Raw genomic sequence first — 25,093 nt, 5'->3', positions numbered from 1 at the left:
TCTCCAAAACTTCTGCCCACGTGAGTCCCATGACTCGGGAATGGGGTGGTTCTGCTCATTAACGGGTGTTGGCCAGAAACGGAAAATGACAGCCTCAAAGGAGCCTGGGATTTATCAGTTATGTTTTTTCAGTGCTGTAGATTTCAGAAAATGCTTTCACCGTTTCTCTCCATCTGAGGCAGCAGCGTGCTCTCTTACCAGCATCAGAAGCTCAGGGCCACGGGATGGTGGGGTTTGACTGCACTGACGTCAAGACAGCTGAGCTAGTCACTGCAGGCTTGGTGCTTTCACGTAGTGCATTTCATGTTCTTTAATTGGTTTCAACAAGTAGTTAATTAACTGAGTTAATTAACATTTAATAAATATGATGCTTTGTTGAAAAGACAGTCATAGGCAGAATATAAGTTGTGAACACTTTAAAAACGGTTTCATTACTGAAATTTCAGTAGGGAAGATTCAGTTTATCTTATTTACGCCTCTCTTTAAAAGTAACAAAGAAACAAGACAGAAAAAGCAGAGGATGATTTCTGTTCTTCCTCTCAGCTTGCAGGTGCCTTCACCTCCAGTGGCATCCATCCAGACACCAGCACTGACACTGGCCGTGCTCAGAATTGCCTCAGCCCTGAAGACACAACTGACAAATAGAAGGGGGGGCGCCCTGTTACAGGGGGTGCTCTCACTTTGTGGGTCCTTATGTAACTGCGTGGTGTTATTCAGGATCGCCCTTTCTACACTGCGTGACGGTGCTGCGGTGTCTCCTAGTTATTTGTTTATGTAAGTACTCGTGTGTTTTTTCCAATGTGTGGTACTAGACATCAAAAAATGCTTTTTTCAGGTGAAAAATAGTGTGTATTTAATATAAAAGTCTGAAAAAAGTGTCAAAAGTGTCTATCTTGTTCCCAGTACTCAGAGATAATAATTAACACTTTAACATCTATTTTCTGTTCTTTTCATCAGTGTGTATTACCTCTGTCATAAAAACCAGCGAGCACTGTGTGCCTGTTTTCTGTATGGAGACCTCCATTTTCCATTCGGCTTATTACACATTTTTCTACAATATTCTATCTCCACTGTCATGATTTTTAATGACCAGTATAGCATTCTGTCTGGTGGAGGCATCGTCCATTTTACTTTGGACTTAAATAAACTTTTAAACTCCAAGTATACTTAACTGAAATACTGAAAAGAGAACTGTGGTGGTACCGAAAGTCCCCTACTTCCCTTCCCCTTATTTCCAGAGAGTAAAAACTGCTGACAATATGGAGTATGTATTTCATGACCTTTATGCCTATGTCATATATATATACACATACATCACGAATATGAGAAATCTATGTATATGTGAGTGTATATATGCTTTATTGAAAAATAAGGCCATACTATATGTTTTCTGCAGCTCGGTTTATTCACTCAGGTATATATCATTGACTTCTTCCCCCTCTAGTCTCACCCGGTCCTTTCAGATAGAGTAGAGGGTTTTCCTGATGTGCAGGTTTGGTCTCTTGTGTAAGGACACCTTTCGTGGGAGAGTACTGTGGACAAGGCCTTGGACCACGCCGAAACGCCGGAACTTTAGTGCCCACAGCTCGCCGTGATTTACCGCATCATTGTCTTGATGGTAGACACTTAAGTTTTCTCCATCTTCCACTGTCAGAAAGGGTGTTTGACTGGAATCCTTCTTATACAAACATTCCTGCGATCTTGTATAAGTATTTCTCTAGTTAAGGTTTCTGGAAATTTAGTCCTTGGATGTGACAACTACATAAATCACAGGCTCCTTTCAAGTGAATCTAGAAATTCCTTCTCCTTTGGGGAATGAAAAGATGTAGAATAACTTATGTAACCAATTCTCTATCGCTGGATATGATTTCACTTCAGCTTTTCTTCTCACCATTTTAAACAGTGCTGTGTAAATGCTCTGATGAGTACATCTTTTTGAACTGATTTTTTCTAAATGAAACGATTCCTAAAAGTGGAGTTCAGCCTGTGTGTACACACGTTTTTCAGAGTTTACATATCCATTGACATGTCGTCCTCCAGAAGATCGCTCACAGTTTGTTCTCTCAAACATGGACACTAGCTAGAATATCTTTTAAAAATATGTGCCAATATGATGAGCAAAAGTACTTTTTCATTGTTTTAATTTACACTTGATGACCAGTGAGGTATTGAGCATTTTTCACTCATTAGCCATCTGACTTTTAAAAAGTGAATGATCTCTTTTGTCCGTTGAACACATTTAAGTGAGGGAGCTTCTTGTTGCTTTGTGACAGCTCTATGTATATTATGAACATTAACCCCTTGTCTTCATCAAGATGTATCAGAGAGCTTTTCCTTGTCATTTTTTGCCTTTCATTTTGTTCAGTAGGTTCATTTTTGTTGTGGCCCAAAATAATCTTAAGATAGTAAATGTCTTCTTTTTGGGTTTTATCCTTGATATTATTCTTAGAAATACTTTCTTATAACGGTATAAATTTCTTCTGTAGGTTTTTTTAATCTCTAAGATGGAGATGATAATGGTACTTGTTATAGTGAGGAGAAGTTGAATTAATATGAGCAAAGAATTATATTCGCTGTTATTAGTACTTTCTAATATTCACATCACTTTCTGTAATTTTTCTTGCGGTCATTATGACTGGAATAGAATTTGTTCTTTCCAGGGGATTCTCTGATTGTCCCAAGACAATTATTGAATTCATACTTTGCTTTTTAACTTGAAATCACACCTGTAAAGAATACTTATGTACACTAGAGTCTCTTTTTGAGCTCATGGTTTATTTCTGTCAATCTTACTTTCTTACTCTAGCACTATATCTTACATATTGTAAAAATATATTTAATATCTGACAGTGCGATTTTTTTTGATTCTCTTTACCATCCCATATTTTCTTGGCTAGTATTATGACTTTATTATTCCTGAAGAATTCTAATATAATTTTTCAAGTTAAAAAAAAAAGAAGTGTTGTCATGGGATTTTTTAGTAATTTTGAATTATATTTAGGAGAACGTACATTTTTTCAAAACTGCTTTCCTCCATACAAAATGTTGATGTCTCTACTTTCACACCTCTTACTTTACCCCACAGTACAGTCCTGTACTTTCTCCATGTACAACATGGGCATTGTTTTTGAGTTTATTCCAGATTATTGTTGATGATTTTGTTAATTTTTTAAGTGAGAATTTTTTGCTATTATATTTTTTAACTGTTAAAACTGACACCTAGGAAGGAAGATTCGGTTTGTAAATACTCACTTTGTAACTTCTCATTTAAAATTGTAAGTATTAAGTACTAGTTACAGAATCCTTTCTTTTCTGTTTTTAAAAATTTGTTTCCAAGATTCTCAAAATGGTCATAGCAAAGTAGTATAGATGAGGAGACAGATGGAGAGAGGTAGTGTGGCTCATGTACAAACTGTGAGCACTTTCATGGCTGCCTTTACGCTGGAAAAGCCGCTGAAGAGTCCAGGATAAACCAGGGGTGGCTTTGTATGCAGTTGAAAGCCAGCTTTCCTGCCTGGTGAAGTCTGGTGGGCATGGCAGGTAGATGATCAAGGTCGAATGGAGGTTATTGGCTGCACAGAGCGCTGTGTCTGAGAACTGGAGAATATCACCATGGGAAATGCTTGGTGCCAGGAACAATGCAGAGGAGCTGGGGACCCTGTGTGTTAAGGATTTTCCAGCCCTGGGAGTGGGAAGATCAGACTCTGCATTCAGATCTGAGTTTGAATTCATCCTCTTTAGTTTACTTGTCCTCTGACTTTTGTCAAGCTATATACCCTCTTTCACTTCCTGTTTTCTTATCTCTCAAAATAGGAGAATTACAGCCTGCTGCTAGATTGTTTGGTCAGGTTAAATAATTAGTGTCTATAAGATGCCACGTACAGTCACAAGCTCAGTGAGAAATGGGCTGTCGGCTGTTCTTCTGCAACTCAGTGCTTGACAAGACATGGGGGAAAGCCAGTCCCTAATTTGTGTGTGATGCAAGTAGGAACAAAATTAATGACTTGCCTTTCCCTAGCAGTATTCTTACAACTTTGCTTCATTTACTTCTTTCCTCCTTTCCTTTCCCCTTTCCCATCCTCCACCAAAAGAGCCTGAGACTCTCTCAGAATACTAGATTCAAATTAATTTAAAGGTTGGCTCATCCTCATGAAATGATAGTAACATAAAGAAAATCTGTGCACATCCCAGAATACATTGTATTTGATTTACAAACACACGCGTGCACACACACACACACACAATCAGCCTCCCTCCCACTTGCAGAGGGAGAAGGACCACTTTTTCTGAGTTTTCACTCACTGAGCGTGAGAACAGTGTCTCTTACACAGACGTTCACCAGGCTTCGTGCATGGTGTTTTTAATTGAATTTCTGCTTTGTAGCCATAGATATAGTCTCCTAATAGAAGAGAGAAAGTGGAGACATAGACATTCTGCTGAGATATTGGTGTCATCATATTTTAGTTGGAAAGGACTTAAGACAGAATAGAGTCGTAATATATTATGGGTGAGAATCCATGATGTTGTAACTTGGACAAGAACCTGGACCTTCTGCCATCTTGTCCACAAGGGTGAAGAGGCAACTGGGCAGGGAATGGTAGGGATCCTTCTTGCTTGAGTTCCATGTTCTTGCTAGTTTTCATTGCTCAGCTGCCTTTAGTTTATGTACATGAGGCCTCTCATGGGAAGGTCACTCTGTCCTGATAGATTGAGTTTCTTATCAGCAAAAAGCTCTGGACCCACTCATATTTCCCAGAGTTTTCTGCTGACCTGCTGACACTTTATATAATTGAGACTTAAGAAAATACTGAATATAAAATCCTTATTGTTATTGTTTGCCCTCGAGTTCCATAGGAATGGGGTGCTGTCTCAGGCTGTCTAAAGCCAGATCCGAACAAAGATAAGGTGACAGGTTGTGCTGCTGTTCCTCCACAGTCGAAGGGGATTTCCACCTTAGCTTTATATTCAAGGCAGATGAGTTCAAATCTTGCCTTTACCAGTTATTATCTTTGTGAATTTGGGGAGAAACTGTACTTTCTTGTGTCCAAATTTGTTTATCTGTAAATAAGTTCAGTATTTATTTTAAGGTTTCTGTTTTAGAATTGAATGAGCTAATTCCCTCATTTACACCTAAAATAGCGATCGCATGGTTCTATGCTGGTGCCTTGGTAGTTGATTACTAAGGGACACGGCAGTGAGAATGGGGGTGGGGGGCCCCTGGATAATAGAGCTTATATTCCAGGATATGCTTGTAAAAGACTGGATGTGCAGTGGATTTTTAGTAAATATCTACTCCTTTCCTAATCTGCATTGATTGTGTATATATCTTTATACTAATATATGAACAATTTTTATTGCAATTTAAATACCTTTGTAGTATTTACAATATCTAGCTATAAAAATACATGATATAAAATGATTTGAATTTATTTTCTTTTCAATAAGCAAAACAAACTAAAATAGAAAAAAGTTTTGAAGGAGTAGAAATAATTTTATTTCTGTGGAATCAATTCCTTATAATAGGTTTTTTGTTCGTGTTGTTAAAAAGCATATAAAATTGATAGATTGTGACATACTGGAAATGAGGAAACAGTGGAGACATACTACCTCTAAGGCAGTCAATTTGTTACCAAGTCCAAACTCGTTCTGCTTGCTGCATGACAGGCCAATAAATCGGGAGATGAGATGTTGGAGTAAGGGAAAGAGACTTTATTTGAAAAGCTGGCAGGCCCAGGAAATGGCATATTGTTATCCAGTAGAACTCTCATCCCCAGGGCAGAATTCAGTCTCCTTTTATACCAAAAAGGGGCAGGGATGTGGCTGGTTGTTGCAATCTTCTTGTTGTATGAATTGTTTGTCCTTGAAATCCTTTGTTCCTGCAGCTGTCCATGTGGGTCAAATTATGGTGCCCCCGTATAACCTCCAAAAAAAAGAAAGGTTATTCACTATTTTACAACTTGCCATCTATACATAAGTGTAGAAGAGCAAATATTCTTAAAGATCAGAGCCGGGAGAATAGGCCCTCCTGGATATTTCATTCTAAAGGCAACTTTCTTTTACAAAAGGTGCAGAAACAGCAAGTCTGAGCCTAGAAAACAAGGTACAGGATTAAAGCCAAACGAACACATCTAACATGGAGTGAAATTTGTTCTTTCTATTACAATTTCTTTTTCTCCCTCATAAATAATTCTACTAAGAAACATGAGCAATTTTTTTATTTTTGCTTCTTAATAAAGGACTACAACTATATTTTAGTGAGCAGGGATGCTGTGCGTGCCTTGGGGTCACAGCAAACTCTTATTGGGGGTGGTCCACCCTGCAACATGCCTGATGCCCCGTGAGTGTTGGTGAGGGTCTCCCTAACAAGGGGCTCTCTTCAGGAACCACCATATGGGCGTTGACCTCTGGCACCTCTTTTTCAGCTGCAGGAAATTTTTTCAGATTCTATGATAGAAAAATCACTCCAGCTGGGGATAATCAGGGAATAAAGGAAGAGGAAATGGGCTTGAAGTAGAGTAGAAGAGAAGGGCAGAAGCTCAGGGAGCCTGGGGGCTTGGCAGCGGGGCCTCGGGAGAGAGAGGAGCAGAGGTGTGGATGGGACCGGCTACGGAACAAGCTCCTGCTGCTTTCCCTGCACCCAAGCCACACAGCTTTTAATAGGGCCCAGGACTCTCTCCTGTCTGGATGTCACTCTGGGCAGAACCTTGAGAATCGAAGGTAAGGGGTGGGCAGCACTCACCTAGGGGGTCACTGAGGACTTTGGTCAAGTCCACATTGACTTTTCCAGTCATGTGCCTTCACCTGTTCTTTATCTCAGGATCTGAGAAGCAGGAGCAAGGAACTCAGGGAGAGATCCAGGAAGATACCTGACTGTGTTAAGAGACGACATTCACAGTGACACTGGGAGCGAAGACACTTGCAGCAAAGTAAAATAAATTCACAACTATTGCATCAGAGCTGCAGGTGTGAGAGAGCCTAAGCCTGTCTCAGTGTGCAGGGGACAAGCGGAATGGAATGGTAAAATTAACACTGACAATTGAAATTTTGTTAAATAGCCTGCTACTTTTAATTTTATCACTTGAATGTATGCAGGTGTATTTCTATGAGCATTTATAGGTTCACACAACCCCACCAGCCCCTCTTGCCCCCATGGGGGATGGGATTTCTCAAGCACAGTGCCCCTCCTGCTTGCTTGGGCCACGCTGCGGGTCCTCGCCTGGGGACGGCCTGCTACAGGACACTGAGTCCCCGAGGCACGGCCTGGGATACATGACAGGAACATCTTTGCTCTTGGCTGAGGGCCTCCATTTCCCCCTGCAGTGTAAGAATGCCGGTGACTCAGTTAGAAGCATGCATCCAAGCCGTCCTTCCGTGTCATCACCATCTAGAAGCGGTGCCTGAATCTTCTGAATTTCTGCAGAATGTGGTTTACAATCACCTTCAACAAGTGAGTGTGTGTCCTCTTTCGAGTGGAGGAATTACTGCCGTTTTCCTGGAACTTACCACTAGTCCATCTGATTTTTCTGTTCTAGGATTCAGTATGGCCTGCTAATAACTCTGCAGTCAGATCTAGAAACCCTGATGAAGAGGATTATTTATTTTCTTTCTTTATATGATAGCATTTTACTTTCAAAATTCTTAGTTTTCAGTTCTTGGAGGAATTTTTTCGGGGGTTGGAGAAACAACTTTGCTCTTACCATCTTTGTGACCTTTTGCTATATGCGTCTCACCTGTCTTCTGTCACTTGTGAGGCGGTTCCATTTGTGACCCTGTCCGGGTTGTTCATAGTATAAAACATAAAATCTGTAAAAGTACAGTCCCTTTTACTCCGAAGACATTCCACAAATACTCCTTTTATCTGGGTGTGGTTTTAAGAAGACACAATGATTAGAATATATACTTGCAGGTTGCCAGTGCAAAATCCCCAAATTAATAGTCGAGCTCAACATCTAAAATCTTTCTAATGTACCATGGGTTTGTATGGATAAGTGAATTAGTTTGCTAAGAACTCAATCCTCCCAAGCTGATGCTCTGCCAGATGGTGTGGCCGAGGAACGAGGGCATGTCCTGCCCTTCCTGAGCTGATAGTTTCATGGCAAAGAGCTTCACCAGGTGAAGAAATTGAAGTTTCTTCTAAGAACAGAGGGTCTGAAAAGAGTCCAAAAAGCGTGGGAGTGACACAATCCCATTTGTCTCAAGTAGGGGAGAGTGGCTGTGGGGCCACTTGGGAGACTCATGAGTCCAGGTGGGCAGTGTTGTTGGCTTCCACTTGAGCGGTGGGACGGTCAGTGGGTAAAAGCGAACATATTGAAGGCATGTTTAGATGGTAAAGAGGAAAGGGTCAATGCTTTCTGTGAAGGTAGGATGGAGTAAGGCCCAGGTTTCTGGGTGGATTAATGAGTTAAATAATGGTCCTGCTGTGTTCTGAGGAGGGAAAGCTGCAGAGGGAGTTCTGGGGGAAAACTGATGAGTTCAGCTGTTGGTAAAGTGAAAGGCTCTTAGATGTGTGGTCTGGGAGCTCTGGTAAGAGCCAATAGTGAGTAGGGGGCGAGGAGAGAGACTTTCAAATCATTTTGTCTTGTGAATATACATATAAGAATAAGTAATGACACAACCCCTCTATATTCTGGATTTAAAACCCAGTAACATTTTGCTATATTGACTGCAGGGGTTCTTAATTTTTTAATAGAAATAAAATAAATAGAAACAAAATAGTGGAGTTAATGAATATCTTAGAGTTGATGTGTGCCCTTGTATGTATTTTCATACCTCATCTGTTTATAAACATAATCTACAAAAAGTTAACTTGCTTAGCATAAGAGTTAAACAGAGGGAGGTGACACACTCTGTTGGTGGTTCAAGGTGATTTCTTAGGCAAATTATGTAGCCTCTCTCTGCCTTAGTTGCATCTTCTGTGACGGCCCCCGGGCCCCTCATCACAGCTGATTTCCTGGACTAGATGTTGGGAGGGAGGCTGCTGAAGGGAGTAAGAGGTGGCAACTGCTAGGGTCACTGAAGAGAGAGACAAAAACAGATTAAAGCCGAGAAACTGAGTCCTAATACCCTCAAAGGAGAAAGAATCCCTCAGTTTTTTGAGCCACTTAGCATAAGGGAAAGAAAATCATGTGGATCCAAAGCTCTTGAGCATATGAGTATTGTGGGTGGGAGGGTTTCATCAGAAAAGGGTTGAGAAAAGGCCTTTTGGTTTCCCTTTACGTTTCCAGTAAGGATGAGGTGCAGAAGAAAAACCACCCGCTTCACTGTAGAAGGTGCTCTTTTGTGCGAAACTGACCAAAGGTTGGAAACCAGTCATCAGTGGTGCTGGCAAAAGGAGAGACTTCTGGATTGGGTGGGGCACTTGCTGTGACTTCCAGGTGACCTGCTGGCTGGGGGCTGTGAGGCGGGCAGTAGGTTTGCAGTGTGACCTGGGCATAATCCCTGGCATTGAGGCTGCTGTTCTGACTAGCAGAGCTGGGCAGACACCGTCCTAATGGGGCTGCTCGGGATGAGGTCTGGGACACCTGCCGTGCTGAGGGCGAGAGGAGAGCTCCCCTGAGGTTGTGTCCCTGTGAAGATTAGAAACGTCCTCCTGCAGGGGAGGAAAAGCCTCTGAGCAGCATGCCAGATGCACAGGCAAGACCAGCCTGAGCATGGAGATTTCAGGAAGCCGGAATTCATACAGGCCCGAACAGCCTTGTTCCTGAGAAACTGGAGGGAAAAGATGCTGCAAAAGCATGCTAAGTTCAGACACTGTGGTGTGTCATGAGTGATAGGAAAAGACTGTTCAGGCAGCCACGAGAGAACCCTGTGGGTGTCCCAGTTGGGCGTCACACAGGAGGGAGGAGCAGAGTTATATACTTTGTCACTTATTAGCTGTGTGACTTTGAGCATTATCACCCCACCTCTCTCTATATATATCTTCATCTGTAAAGTGACAGAGTGACAACTCGTGTCATCAGAAGGCTTAGTTTAGCTCTGATCCTCTTTGTCCAGTCCTGTCAGTGCTGCCCTGCAAGGTTCTGCAGCGGCTGCTCTTGCCCTGCGATGGGAGGGCATAAAAGGGCATTGTAGCACCCGAGGGCAGGAAGGGGTTGCTTTAAAAGCAGACATGTAACCGCCTGCAGCTGCAGACCTGCAGGCAGTTTGGTTTATATTCTTGGAGAGGACTTTGGAGGCCTTTGCATCGACTTAAGACATGTTTTCCCTTGGGGACCTGATTTGCCTTTGCAGATTATTGTTGAAGATTTGGGCTTCTGGCAAAGCTGTTTTCAGGGATGGGTATATACGTATAATATCATATAAAATAAAATGATTTATTTAACGTGTGCGACTTTGCAGCTGTTGGGAACAGCTCTGTTGGCCTGGTCTCCACGGAGGACACCAAGGATCAGCAGAGCATGCGGGAGGGAAGGCAGCCTGCAGTGCTTCTGCGGGGTGTTCTCCCCAGCATGGTGCTCTGCTGAGTTGACTCTTCTCTGAGTTTGGTTGCCAGAGGAGCAGACAGCAAAGTAATGAGTTCTGGAGGGATTGTATAATGACAGGAAGAAATAGGAACCTGGAGATTTTCCGGACTAAAACACGCTTTTGGTTCCTGATTCAGTGTGTTCCATTACAGAATTGATGAGTTGTGTCTATTCTGGAACGTCATTGAAATAAACGTTCAGCCTAAATGTTAAGGGCTTTGATTTATTTGGCTGGAGGACTCGAGCCGGGATGACAGCATCTCAGATCACTCTGAGGAACTGCTCCCAAGAGGTAGGGGAGGAGCTAGGATATATAGAATCTTTACAACAAAGACCAGGTAATTGGAACAATAAAATATTGCTTGTTATCTAAAGAAAACCAGATATCTCAAGTTCAAGTATTTACTGCTTTTCTATGTATGGTGGGAAGCAAACATTTGGGTCATTGAATTCATTCCTTTGGCAAGCACCTGGCTATCTAGGGCCAGTATCCTGTCCTTTCTTGCTCTGAGTCTGCTCAGAGGGCACCACTGTGAGTGGTTGACAGGCCGGGCTGCAGGCATGTACTCGCTGGGGGTTGGCAGCAGCCGCTGATGACTTGGATTCAGCATTCTTTGTTTACTGACATGGTTGCAGTATTTTCATGCACATTGTAGTATTTTCATTCACAGTGTTCCCCCTTGGTCCTAAATTCGACCAATATTTTGAGAGACATTTCATGACCAATTTTGTCCCACGGTGCTAGGATGGCTCATTCCTAGTTCAGGTGAAGAATCTTCTGAGTTGCCATTCAAGGTGTTAGTTTTTTTATCAGGCCCTGTTGATACTAAAAGTTCTCTGGATCACCTGTCTTACTAGTCTATTATGATCCAGGAAGTGTTTAAACTTTGCTCATTTCCATACCTAGAATCACACTATTATATTTATTTTATTCAGGGTTATAAATTTCATCTGTTTCTTCAAGATGTTTAGCCATCATCAATCTTGTGGGCCTAGTTACACATTGGGAAATGTAACAGACAACAATTTTATAAAATAGACAGGATATAAGTAATAAAGCTAGTAACGATAATAAAGTCATGAGTAAGAATTTAATAGTCGAGAAGTTGTAATTTTGGGTTAAAATTTTGCTTGTGTTTCTGAGTTTGATCCTATGAGAAAGTTCATAATTATGGTCAGGGTCAGGGCAGGTATTAATTGGCCAGGTGAAATCTCCCACCTTGTAAGATCAACAGTGGCCTAAACAGAACTATAATTTCTTTTTAGAATAACGTTTCTGAGGGCTATCTAGTTAGAGCCTTGGAGTAGGGAAACCCACCAAGGTAACACAGAAGTACTAGACATAGGTAATTTATCATAAACTTAACAAGTGGAGTAGTTCATAATCAAAGGTTGGATAAATTATCAAAGTAGTTGGTATACAGTCCTGGTCCGGTGTCTTGGGTCAGCTGTCTAGCTCAGATGACGTCTTCTTCTCATCCTGGTCTGGAAGCTTTTTCTCCATTTGGGCATTGTTTTAAGGTGAGCAGCGCTCGATAGGCCAGTGCACTGCAGGGGATGTTTCAGATAGGAAATGAATCCGAGACTCCGTTTCCTTCAGCTTTGGTTTGTATGGTCTAGTTAAGAGTACCTGAAAAAGGGTCTTTCCATTCAGGTTGGAGACAGTTCTTTAAGTCATGCCTGTTGCAGTATGTATAATCCCCTGGCTGCAGGTCATGGGGCATTGGAACTTTACCCAAGGATAGATTACTGAGCTTCAGAAACAAACCTAGATTATTCTTTTCATAATTCAATTAAACTGTACAGTAAAGTGACATAACAGCAAGGAATGATCTGGGAAGTGTCTTAGTAAATATGGACCTCAATTAACAAAACTAGAATTTAATATCCACTAAAATATAATTTTTTTCTCTCTAAAGTTACCCTCAGTTTTCTCAAATATAGCCAAATCAAGATTACTTTCTTTACAAGTTAAATCTGATTATTTGATCATATAGGCTTTTTAAATTGACTGTGTTGGAAGTTTTAATACGGAGTCTCAGGGTAAAATATTAATAAGGTTTTCTAAGACCAAGAAAGCCACGTCAAGGCTTTTCATGGATTTTTGCCTTACAGATTTCGGTAAATTCTTTTCTCTTTAAAATCCTTAAAATACCTTTATACTCCTATATCTCTTAGGAGATGATCTCTCTAATTTGTCTGATAGAGCCACTGGGGACCTAAGTATTTTTAGTCTTTTGAGGGATCAGATAGAGAGAAAAGATAACTGTTCCAAGTCTGTATACATAGGTATAATTTATCAAATTGCTGTGAACCATAACTAGCTTAAGGAGAAGAGATTCTTTATGTCTTGGAAACAGGTTAAAAGCCAGTAGTATTTCAAACAATATCAAAAATTATAACCATATTCACCAGGTTACTCAGTCCCATGTAACTAATTCTTTTAATGAGAGTTTTCATTAGAACTTTAAAATTTCTTACCCAGTTTAGTTCAGTGCTGTAGTTTGAAATTTATTAGAAATCAGTAAATCTCCTTGAAGAGAAAGCATTTTGCAAAACCATCAGAAGAAAACAATTAACTGTCTATAAATGACAAAATATTTAAAAGCATGGTTAAACACCGTTACACTATAATCAATATAGAAACCTGTTCACTATACCCATAATTATCACTGGTAACATTTCAGATAAACCAGAATTTTAGGGAGTCCATATAATTTCTACAATACCTATATTAATAATATTTCTCATTCAATATAACCTTAGAAGTTTTATGATTCATTTGACAATTCCATGTTATTTAAAATGCCAAATGAAACCTTATAGTTAAAAATCTCTCTTTGGGATGTTTCAGGGGCCTTCTGTAGCATCCCAAACTTAACTAGAGATTAAAAGAATTTTAATTAATTAAATTAATTTTAATGTAATTAATTATAATTTTATATTTGGGGAGCTTTTTGAAAGATTTCAGAACACTTGATCAGAGAAACATATAGATCATTGTAAAGTAGTACTAATTCATTAACAAGAAAATATGTCAACGTAAAGGCAGAACAGGTCAGCTAAGTGGTATAAGAAGTTTTACAATCTGTTACTGAAGGTGGATTAATATTTTAAGAAAATTTTTTCCTCTTAACAGAGAGAAAACCAAATCTAATCTTGTACCAGCTTACTTCTAAGATTCATTTGCGTTGCCCAATTTGATTCTAAACTTAGCCAATTCTGACCACGTACAAAACTTTCCTCGGGGTTCCTTTTCCACAAGCCTTCCACAGATGTGTCCCTTATTTTGTCTTCCATTCAGAAGTAACCAGCTTCAGGAGAAAGTCACTATTTTTCATTAACAAAGTATAATTCCATTCTTACATCTTCCTTTACACATTTATATTACTTTTCTAGGATACTGAGATCATTCTCTTACTAATAGAGACCATTTCTGTGTGGCACCAACCATTGATTAATATTTCTAAACACCTTTAGTTTCACTGTAAGAGGAAGTTAAATGTTAAGTAATTCATATTTCAATCTTATTTTATCTGACAATGGCATAGATATTTAATAAAATCTTGTCATTTAACTTAATTTAGCACAACTCTAGAATTTAAAGATAACAAACATTTAGACATTATTTTAAGCATACATTTTAAAAATATATTTTAAATATTTACCCAAAGCTCTCATCTCATTTGCATTTAATTTACTTAAAATTTTACCACAGCACATTACTGTTATTTTTTTTTGACAAATCTGCAACAGATATAACAGGATCTTATTTGACTTTCATTAAACCTAGGTACAGTAAAGGTATTATACATAATATTGATGACTTTAACGATGTCTATATTAATTAGAACATACTTAAACTAAACAATATCAAATATTATCTTAATATTGAATATTTTCCAATTCACATGATGCTGAAAGTCAATTTGTTAAGTTTTTATTATAAAAATACTTAATTTTTAAGCTCGTATATTTTTACGTCAATTAAGCAGAGCTCTTTGACTGAATTTTTTTTTTAGCAGTAGAAATATCTCACTTCTATAATCTGTATGCAGGCTTATGAACAGACAAAAGCTAGAGATCTCATAGCTTCACTTTAAAACTTACTTATAAGATAGGTATAATAATAGTTGGAGTAAGCCTAATTTGCTTGCTCAAATCACTAAGGCTTACTATTTATGAAACAGATAGTTAAGATTTCTTCACAAAGTCTGAAGGACCCGTCAGAGTTCTGAGTTCTAAAATGCCAAAAATTTCTTGGCCTCAAGTTTTATTTCGTTGAGCTAGTTAAGCTCAGTCCTAGGTCACTGTTTGTTGTATTTATATTTCTGATCTTCAAGACAAAGACACTCTCTTCCATGTCCCCAGAGAACTGCTCTGTCACCCAGACCCAATTTTACCTCCTTAATTGGCATTTTTGTATCAGTGAGAAGAGCTGTAAACAAAGAATTCCATGTAATAAAACTTTAAGGTTTTCTTTATTATGTCTTCCAAAGCTTGCATAAGGCATTTATTAAGGTCTCTTTTCCTTGAGTTATAAGTTTAACCCAGGGTAAACCTATATTTTTTTATTAGCCACTCAAATTAGTTTTTAGTTTTACGTTATATTGGATGGCTCATGTAACTATATTGGTTTCCTTTAATTTGTTCAATTAATATTTTCAGAGGGACAGATATGTGCCCAGCCTTATAATACCAAGAAGGGGAAGCGTTTTTCCACTGAAACATATCTATCCGACAACATAAGCAAAAGGTTTATATAAAGACCATTTAAATATACCAATTTCACAAACTTTTATCTCAATTTTATTAAATCTTATACCTTTAATTTTTATATTTATTAAGTTTAATCAATAATTCTTTTTTCTAGAAGGAGTGCCAGAAACCTTTTTTTTGTGTGTTTGCATTGTATATAATTTTATAGAAGTCTCTAGGATGCCCAAGTTTCAGCCAAAGAGCTTAGGCCCTTCTCGATTTTTAATTTCATTTATTGGTCTGTTGTCCCAATCATTGATCAAGTATTTCAGTCTACATATAAATATATTTTTAACTGTGGTAAATAAAACAGACTTGTTTAAACTTTAATGTTGGGGGGGAGTAGGTGATCTCTTTGGCCCTTTTTTTTTTAACTTTACGTAGTGTAGTATCAAAACCCTGTATGTAAATCCAAAAATGTCCATTTTATTTATCTCATTCAAAATAACCATATAAAAATATTTATCGTTTTGGGATAAGCTACTTATCTGTTTTTTCGACATTTTTACAATCATTTTTCCAGTTATTCAACCTAATTAACATTAATTATTCTAAGTTTTTATTAGCATCTATAGAAACATTTATCAGAAAGGAAAAACACAAATGTAGCTTTTCAAACCAGTTATATTTTTTTATCTGAGTTCTTAGGTTAACCATTAGATATATTTTTCTGCATTTAAACTTTATTTTAATAGGTACCAATAAAACAGCTGTTTATAATGAGATCTCTTTAAACTTTCACCAATTAAAAAGTTTTTCCAAATTAAAAAATCCATCATATGGCCATCAATTTATATATATATATATATATATATATATAGTGATTTTAAACCAATAAGATGAAGAGGCCCTTCCACATGAGAGTCGGGGTGTTGCCTAAATAAAATTCAAAGGTTTACTCTCCAAAAGCTTAAAGCCTTCATGGTCCAGGCTGATGCAGCAAAGTTTAAGATGGCAAAATATCTGAAAATTGGTACAATCAAAGAATTGCTTAGAATCCCAATTTATTTGTGTGGCCACCATATGTACACAATACTTGAAACTTTGTACAACAGAGTCCAAGGTTTCCTTTAAAAACTAAACTAAACATATATATACTTACATACACACACTTAAAACACCCAGAGAAAGATAAAACATTTACATTTCAAGGACACAGGAAGAGAAATCCAAGTTCCCCCTAAAGGGGATTTTGTTTTTATAAGTTCAGAATTCCAAAAAATATTTTTATCAGGCCTGGTTATTTTCAGAGTGAGTTTTTTTTTTTCTTATTCCCGATTAATGTTGTAAGTTTTGTATGTACATAAATCTGGCTGGGGTAGTAGTTGGAGACTGGCAATCTGTCATTTCTTTTTCTTTTCCTTTTTGTTCTTTATTTTTTTTGAAAGTTCTATTCCCCATTGTAAGGTCGGGTTCTCACAATAAATTTGCTAGTAAGATTTCCCACAGGGACAACTCTGTGGCATGAAGCCTTTGTCTCTACCACTCCTGGAAGATTCTCTGTCACCCGAGAATGCTGTTACCAGCCAGGAGGATGGTCCGAATTTTTGAGTTGAAAATTTCCTCATAAGAGTTTTACTTTTATCCTGAAAAATTCAATGGAGGTAACCAAATTGAGGAAAATATTAGACCAGCCACTTACCTAACCACTCAGTCCTGAACCCAGTGTCTTTCAACTTGGACCCACTCGGGATGTCTCCACTGGGTGAGTATTTCCCTCATATGTTTCCACCAGCCCCACTTTGGACATATCCTCAAGGTGGGTATTTCCTGTTATCTTTCAAACAGGCCCCACCCAGTATGTCTCCACTGGGTGGGTAATTCACCTCAGTTTCTTTCAACTGGAGGGCCACGCACCTGGATACACCGCCAGATAAAACTTAGGATCATCAACCAATATGTGAGATCTGAGAACCAGGAGAGACTCAGCAAAATTCATCTGGACTCCCCGAGGAGGCGGATGGGCACAAAGGGCCAGTGCTGGTAGCAAGGCTTCGGTTACTTGGAGAGTTCAGGTGGAGAGAAATCTGCTGTGGGTCCCTTCATGGTGTCCAAAACTGTTGACTGAAATACATGTGCAGCTTAAAAGTTAAGAGTTTTGTTTTATTTGGTGGGAGGACTCGAGCCGGGATGACAGCCTTTCAGAACTCTCTGAGGGACTGCTCCCAAGAGGTTGAGGAAGAGCTAGGATACATAGGAGCTTTACAACAAAGACCAGGTTGTTGGAACAATAAAAGATTACTTGTTATCTAAAGAAAGCCAGGTGTCTCAAGTTCACGAATTTAGTGATTTTGTATGAATGGGAGGAAGCAAATATTAGGACTCACTGAATTCATTTTTTAGACAAGCACCTAGCTATCTCAGGCCAGTAGCCTGTCCTTTCTTATTCTGAGTCTGCTCAGAGGGCACCATTGTGATTTGCTGCTGTGGCTGGGCTCCAGGCCTGTCCTCGCTGGGGGGAGGCGGCAGCCTTTAATGACTTGGTATCAGTATTCTTTGTTTACTGATATGGTTGCAGTATTCTCATTCACATTGTAGTATTTTCGTTCACAGACCGATTATGGATAATCTGCAACCTTGGAAAGCAACCGAGATGGAATTACTGCAGGTACCTTCTGCTTTAATAAGCCGTGTGCAAACATAAACATGGAGGAAGCATATACCTGGATTTGGAGGTGTAGGGAAGGGATTCTGCACATTACAGGAGAACGCAATGCAGAATTCCTTAAGTCCACCTTCCTTTACTATAGTGGTTTCTGAGAACATTTTATGGTAATTAAACAACATTGACAAATGGTGGCACACATTGCATTTAAGAGATGGCCGTCTGCAAACTTGTATATTGGACAGGTGGAATTCATAGGCAAGTGGTCAGGTGGATGGGAGAGAGATGGAGCCAAGGCCTGGGCCCAGATTCCGGTTTAAATCGCCATTTCTTCAACATAGGGCCTTGGAATAGAATGCATACTCTCTTAACCTGTTGGTGAATCTGTGAAATTGGCATGATAATATTCATTTCATCCTGGGATTGTTGTAAGATCTAAAGAGTATTATAGCACACATGAAGCATTTTACACACTGGCACTTAGCAGTGTTCACTGTGTGGGGCCGCCCCGCTTAGCGTGTGTCAGAGCCGTAAAGGCAGCATTTGTCTGTTGAGGACGCACTTGTAGACCCTTGGCTAGGTTGTGAATTTGCTGATTTCCTTTAATGCTTGTAACTCTGTGTGACATGGGCAGTTATTTTCATGGACAGATGAGGAATCTCAGGGTAAAGAAGACTGTGTAATTTGCCCAAAGTCAGACCATAATTTTGGGTGCAGGGGCCTCGGTTCAGCATGGGCCCCTGGGCCTTCTGCTCTCTCCATTCAGCACCAGAGCCAGATATGGAGTTGGCTGTTTCCCTGCCCAGAATATCCGGCAGGCCGCAAGACACACCTGGCCCTGTGCTGCTTGAGCAAAAACTCCGGAGGAGAGGCAGTTACAAAAGGGATAAACATAAAAACAGACGACAGCAAACTGTGATCAGCCCTGAGAAGGAAAGGAACACGTCTCGCCGTGCAGAGCTGGGAGCTTTCCATTCTGGGCTGGTCTGGGTGCGTTCATCTCAGCTAAACAAGCTCTGCTGTTGCAGCAAGGTAGGAAGGCAGGGCGCGTGTGGGTAGGTAGACAGGGCCTTATTGATCGTACTCATTCCCCATTAAGCGGCAGCTTTCACGGGCACTTACCTAGTAAACATCGGCCATAATCATCACGCACTTTGCTTGGTAGTTTTATTGACCCCAGCTTTGAGATGAGGTCATTGAACCTGGGGAGTTTGCTGCATGCCCGTGATTACCTTGCAAATACCCCAACTGTTCTTTCAATCTAGACTGGTGTGGCTGTCATGCCCCAGCCCTGTGAATGGCATCGTGTAGCTTCTCCCAAGTGCCCCAAATGACTTACATTGATATGCTTAATTCGTAGGAAATGGTATGTGGTAATAAGGGAAAAAAGGCAGTAAGAAATTGTTTGGAAAACTAGAAAAAAACCTATTCTTTCCCGGCTGGGGGAGCGTACCCTGTATCACCCACCCTAATCACTGCCTGTCACCTCCTCCCTGCTGACTCCGTGTTCAGAAGCCACTCTGAGCCTTGGGAGAACATTTTTCCTCATGACACTTTTGACTAGGACCCGCGACATCTCTGTCCCTGGTTAACTCTCTCTTCAAAGCCATTTAGATTTTTTGCAGTCTCCTCCACTCAGATGTAAGAATAGCCTCTTAAACTTCTTGATGCAGCTCCTTAATGAAGATCTTGCGATGGAAACCTAACCAAAACTGGGATGTATGCACAGTGACTGCAACCTCAGCACATTGTGGGTTCATAATCAGAGGGGTTGGTGACTCAGGAAAGGCTTTTTTAAGGTAACAAGGGGAAAGTGAAAGGACGCAGGCTGTTTGAGAAAGAAACATCTCGGTCACAGCCAACAAGACACCTGTGTTCAGGATGGGGTGTGGCGAGTGCAGAGTTCTCACAAATAAAGAAGTGATGTGATGGGAGCGAGGACAGTTGGGTACTTTATTGGGGAGAAAAAAGTGGGCTGATCATTTCCTGGTTGAACAAGAGGATTGTGACATGATGTGCTTGTATTTTGAAGAGAAGGGTTTTGTGGGGATAGGCCTAGGATTACGCTGTCTGGCTGGGGAGTCAGCACAACAGAGAAACACAGAGATCCTGGCAGACCCCAAGGCCCAAGCTGGCGAGAGGCTGCCCGCAAATTGGAGCCCTGGAGGCTGGTTCTGTCCCTTAGCTGGGGACTCAGACCTCGCTTCACAGCCCAGTCCTGTTGATACAAGAATAAAAAGCGTTGGGCATGAGAAGGGCTGTGCCCCACCCTTTCGTTTAGCCCCTGGAATGTGCCCCACCAGATTTTGTTCTTTGACTTCATGCAGTAAAGAATTCAAGAGCAAGCCAGTGTTGAGTAAAGGTATATATATTCAGAGAGATACATTGAAATGGAAGAGAAACGTCACGAGGTGTGGGGGTTTGATGCACAAATTAGAAGTAGGTACACACTCCACAGACAGAGTGTGGGCCTTCTCCAAAGAGGGAGAGAGAGTGGTGACCGCGAGGTGGCGCTGTGTTGCTTGTTTTCTTGGGCTTGGTGGTTTCATATGCTAATAAGTAGAAGGACCAGCCTAAAGGCAAGGGGCTGGGATTCCCAGGGAGTTGGCCATTTCCCACCCTTTGATCTTTTGTGGCTAGCCATGGGACTGCCATGTTGCCTGGGGCATGTTATTCACCACGTTACTATTACAATGGGTGTTTACTGAATCTCAAGATCTGCTAGAAGTTAAATCTCTTCATCCTGAGCCTCAAGGCCTTTTGGGGGTTGAATCCTTCACCATTTTGATGTCAATGGCTGCGGCCTTCCTTGAATGGCTGTGCTCTTCCCCCTTCCATCCTGTATCACTGTGATGACACAAAGACAGTAAAGGCTGGGCCCTAACCGTGCTCCTGCATTTAACGGCGGGAAGTGTGGGGTGGGCTTATGATGACTCTGAGTGGTGAGAAGGATGTTTCAGATTTTCTCCCGTGAGACATGGGGATCTGCCAGCAGCCTCCCCAGATTTATCTCACGGGCATTATCGCTTGTGTTGTTATGGAAACAACAGGCCAGCCAAGAAACAAGAATCACACAGAGGGTTGGAGTACTGAGATTTATTACGCTGGCAGGCTCAGAAGGGTTTCTTTTCCAAAGCTCTGAGCACCTCCAAGATGTGCACATGAGGTTTTATAGGGTTAATTACAAGTATGGGTCTATTAGCCAATAAGGCTCAAACAACAAAAACAAGGAATCAGTACACTGAAGCTTATCAACTTGGAACAGATCACGTTAGTGACAAATGTTGACCTTGGATTTTCGGGTTAGCTTATTAGCCCAGTAAACTGACACTAAACTTCAGATTTACCAGGTAGCCCAGCAAAACTTACATCACTAAACCGACACTTATCACACTTAGATTTGTGACTTAGCTTGTTAGCCCAGCTGGGGTTTTCCTTCACAGTGTGACTTATCTTTTGTATTTTTCTTTTTTCTTTTTTTAAATATTTAATCCAAATTTAATATCAGGGTTCTTTGGGAAAGAAATTTCTCTTTTTCTTTTCTTTGGGGCTCTTTTGGGGGGCAGGTAATTAGATGTATTTATCTGTTAGTGGAAGCCCTGGGGCTTCAACCCAGGACCCCATGCACGCTAAGCACACGCTCTACCAGCCGCTCCATCATCTTTTCTTTTTGATTTAGCTGCCAAGAATCCTACAGCTGAATTTCTAGTCAGCCTTTAACACTTGCCCTGACTTCATGGAATCCATTTTTATGAGTTTATCTCCCCCTGGTTTCATTTAAGTATTGAATATCCATTTTCTCTTCACTCTCAGTTTTGCCTTTTTGTTGTTATGGTTCTTAAGCTGTTTATAAAAGAATTGTTTAAATTCTCTTTTAGCAAGAGGCTGAATGTAAATAAATATGTAAACAAACAGCACAATTAAATGCTTTTATACATTCTGAGCTGTTTAGTAGTTACTTAAAAACTGAATTGAATATTAAAGTGATAGCATTTTAAAAATATTTTTTAATTTTTTATAAAAATATAGCTGATTTAAAATATGATATTAGTTTCAGGTGTACAATAGATGCTCCATTTATAGTTACTGTAAAACATTGTCTGTATTCCCTGTGTTGTAAGATACATCCATCTAGCGTGTTTACATTACATGTTGCAGTTTGTATAAGAAAGTTGGGTAACGCAGATCCTGGGACGTGGCTGTGTCTGACCCAGGTTCACGCTCATCCTGCCTGTCAGAGCTCACGCCTTCACAACTGTCTGCACGGGAGCGAGTGGAGGCAGCTCTCATCAGTGCTGGCACCACCCTCTGAGTGGCAGTGACAGCAGTGATTTTGTGTGGAGGTGCAAAGTATTTTTCCAAGAGCTTTATATGCGTTTCTGCATTTAATAATAAAAGCCCTCCTGTGAGGAAGCGTTATAAGTTTTTAATGTATAATACATTTTATTTTGATATTGATAGATTTCAAACCTCTGGAAAATTTACAGGGGTAGTAAAATAAATGCTTAGATACAGTTCACTTTAAAGGGCACTATTTGGCTTTCTGTGTCTGGCTTATTTTAGCATAAAGTTTCAAGGTTCATCCATATTGTAGCCTGAATCAGTACTTTAATTCTTTTTGTTTGATAACATCATTTTCCTTTTTTTTTCGTTTTTGGTCTATTTAAAAATATTTTCATTGAAGTCTTGTTAGTTTATAATGTTGTGTCAGTTTCTTGTGTACCGCACAACATTTCAGTTAATTAGGAACATACCTGTAGTCATTTTCATACTCTTTTTAAACATAAGTTACTATAAGATATTAAATATATTCTCCTGTGCTATACAGTATAAACTTGCTGTTTATTCTTTACATACTCAGTATCTGCAAATCTTGAACTCCCAATTTATTCCTTCCCACACCCTCTCCCCACTGGTTACCATAGTTTGGTTTCTAAGTCTCTGTGTCTGTTTCTGTTCTGTAGATAAGTTTTTTTTTTCTTTCTTTCTTTTTTTTTTAGATTCCACATGTGAGCAATCTCATATGGTATTTTCCTTTCTCTTTCTGGCTTACTTCACTTAGAATGACATTCTCCAGGTCCATTGATGTTGCTACAAATTGCATTATTTTATTATTATTTTATGGCTGAATAGTAGTCTATTGGACAAATATGCTACAACCTCTTTATCCAGCCATCTGTCAGTGGACATTTCGGTTGTTTCCATGTCTTGCTATTGTAAATAGTGCTGCTGTGAAGATTGGGGTGTAGGTGTCTTTTTGAATTAGGGTTCCTTCTGGATATATGCCCAGGAGTGGAATTGCTGGTTCATATGGGAGGTCAATATTTTGTCTTTAGAGGAACATCTATACAGTTTTCCACAATGGCTCCACCAAACTGAATTCCCACCACAGTGTAGGTGTGTTTCCAATTCTCCAGAGACTCTCCAGTATTTATTGTCAGTGAACTTCTGAAAGATGGCTATTCTGACTGGTGAGAGGTGACACTTGATTGCAGTTTTGATTTGCATTTCTCTGATAATGATATTGAACATTTTTTCATGTGCCTACTGGCCACTTGTATGTCTTCATTGGAGAAATGTTGCTTTAGGACTTCCGCAAATTTTTGAATTGAATTGATTGTTTGTTTTTCTTATTAAGTGTAAAAGCTGTTTACATATTCTGGGAATTAAGCCCCTAGCAGTTTCATTTATTGCAAATATTTTCTCCCATTCCATAGGTTGGTTGTCTTTTTGTTTTGCTTACGGTTTTCTTAGCTGTGTAAAAGTTTGTAAGTTTAATTAGATCCCTCTTGTATATTTTTGGTTGTTTTTCTATTGCTTGAGTAGACTGCTCTAGGAAAACATTGCTGAGATGTATGTCAGATGTTTTGCCTATGGTTGCTTCTAAGAGGTTTATACTGTCTTGTCTACATGTTTAAGTCTTTAACACATTTTGAATTCATTTTTGTGTATGCTGTGAGGAAGTAGTCTAACTTCAATGATTTACATTCAGCTGTTCAGTTTTCCCTACACCATTTGCTGAAGAGGCTGTCTTTACTCCATTCTATGCTCTGGCCTCCTTTGTCAAAGTTTCAATGACCAAAAGTTTGTGGGCCTATTCTTGATAATTTTGTTTATCTGTTCATTGATGGGTGGATATTGTTAGTAACTTTTGGCTACTCTGAATGATACTGCTATGAATATTGATGTGAAATTTTTTATGAGAATATGTTTTCATTCTGTTGGCTGTACATTTGGCCCGCCATATCTGTAGTTTCCACTACATGGATCCAGATGGCTGATTGTAAAGGGACTCGAACATCCTTGGATTATGGTATCCAGGGTGTGGGGTTCCTGAAACCAACCACCCAAGGGTATTGAGGGATGACTCTACATATAGGAGTGGAATTGCTGAGCCATATAACTCTAAGCTTTTGAGGAAATACCAGACTTCTCCAAAGAAGCTGCACCATTGTCCCTTTCCCCTGGCCGCATAAGAGGTTACTCTGCCTCCTGAATGACATTTGTTATTGTCCATGTTTTGGTTATAACCATCCTAGTGGGTGTAAAATGAGATCCCATTTTGTTTTTGATTTCCCTAGTGATGCTGAGCATCTTTTCATATGCTTATTGGCCATTTGTATATCTATTTGAATTCGTGGTAAATTAAAAATTGGGCCTATTTCCTTGTATTGTTCAGTTGAAAGCATTCGTTATATATCCTGGATACTACTCTTTTATTAGATAAATGCTTTGTAAAATTTTTCATCTATTCTGCACATTGTCCTTTCACTATATTTTTTTAAACATTAAAACAATTTCTTTACAGGGGAGGTAGTTATGTAATGATTTATTTTATTTTTCTTGTTAAGCATGCACTCTCTAACTTGAGATACCCATTTTCCCTCTCATTTCACTTTCTTGATGATGTCCTTTGTAAGAAAAAGGTTTTAATTTTGATGAAGTCCAGTTTATCTGCTTTTTTCTTCTATCATTTTTGCTCTTGGTTTTGTATCTATGAAACAAAAGCCTATCCTAGGCCCACAAAGATTTATACTGTGTTTTCTTTTAGAAAGTGTATAGGTTTAATTTTTACATTTCTGTCTGTGATCTATTTTGAATTAATTTTATTTGTTATATAAAATATGGGTGTTCAGATTCCAGATTGATTCTTTTGCCTGCAGACACCCAGCTGTCCCTGCACCATTTGTTGAATAGACTATTCTTTCAATGGAGTGTTTTTGACCCCCTAGTGGAAAACTGTCTGTAAATGTAAGTTTTCCCCGTG

The 25,093-nt window shown here is 39.6% G+C and overlaps 1 protein-coding gene across 1 annotated transcript in view; it reads left to right on the top strand.

Moving 5' to 3' along the window:
• Positions 1 to 708, top strand: part of LOC140701208 (uncharacterized) — a 541,330-nt gene extending 540,622 nt beyond the window's left edge. The window contains exon 19 of the mRNA XM_072976649.1: positions 551 to 708. The gene's annotated coding sequence lies outside the window, so the exon portion shown is untranslated. The remainder of the gene's footprint in view (positions 1 to 550) is intronic.
• Positions 709 to 25,093: the final 24,385 nt, after the last annotated feature.

The sequence above is a fragment of the Vicugna pacos genome, chromosome 14 (assembly GCF_048564905.1).
Source record: "Vicugna pacos chromosome 14, VicPac4, whole genome shotgun sequence".
Classification (NCBI taxonomy): domain Eukaryota; kingdom Metazoa; phylum Chordata; class Mammalia; order Artiodactyla; family Camelidae; genus Vicugna; species Vicugna pacos.
Note: the sequence above shows the minus strand (reverse complement) of the source record. Positions and strands in the feature narration are given on the sequence as shown.